Here is a 234-nt window from a genome sequence, read left to right as displayed (position 1 = left end):
TCGTCCACCGACGTGATTAGTTGCCATTTTTTTTTGTCATATCTTTGGGACGAAATGAAATAGTTTCCGGTCGAAGGACTAATTGCCTTAAGTCATTGGGAAGCAGGCACCTGTGACGTGTAAGAAATGGGCAATATACGTATTTATGTTGAGATTAAGATTCAACTTGTTATGGTTAAGAGGAGCATTAGTTTCTGGAATTAGCATGGCAGGTGTGGAAAAAAGGTGATTCGT

General features: G+C 39.7%; 1 protein-coding gene across 2 annotated transcripts in view; it reads left to right on the top strand.

Annotated features, from left to right (window-relative positions):
- The window catches only part of LOC119591499, a 27560-nt gene that overhangs the window by 16437 nt on the left and 10889 nt on the right, over nt 1-234 (top strand). The gene's annotated exons all lie outside the window — the stretch shown is intronic.

This window comes from Penaeus monodon, chromosome 28, assembly GCF_015228065.2.
Source record: "Penaeus monodon isolate SGIC_2016 chromosome 28, NSTDA_Pmon_1, whole genome shotgun sequence".
Lineage (NCBI taxonomy): Eukaryota > Metazoa > Arthropoda > Malacostraca > Decapoda > Penaeidae > Penaeus > Penaeus monodon.
This window is presented reverse-complemented; position numbering and strand designations above follow the sequence as displayed.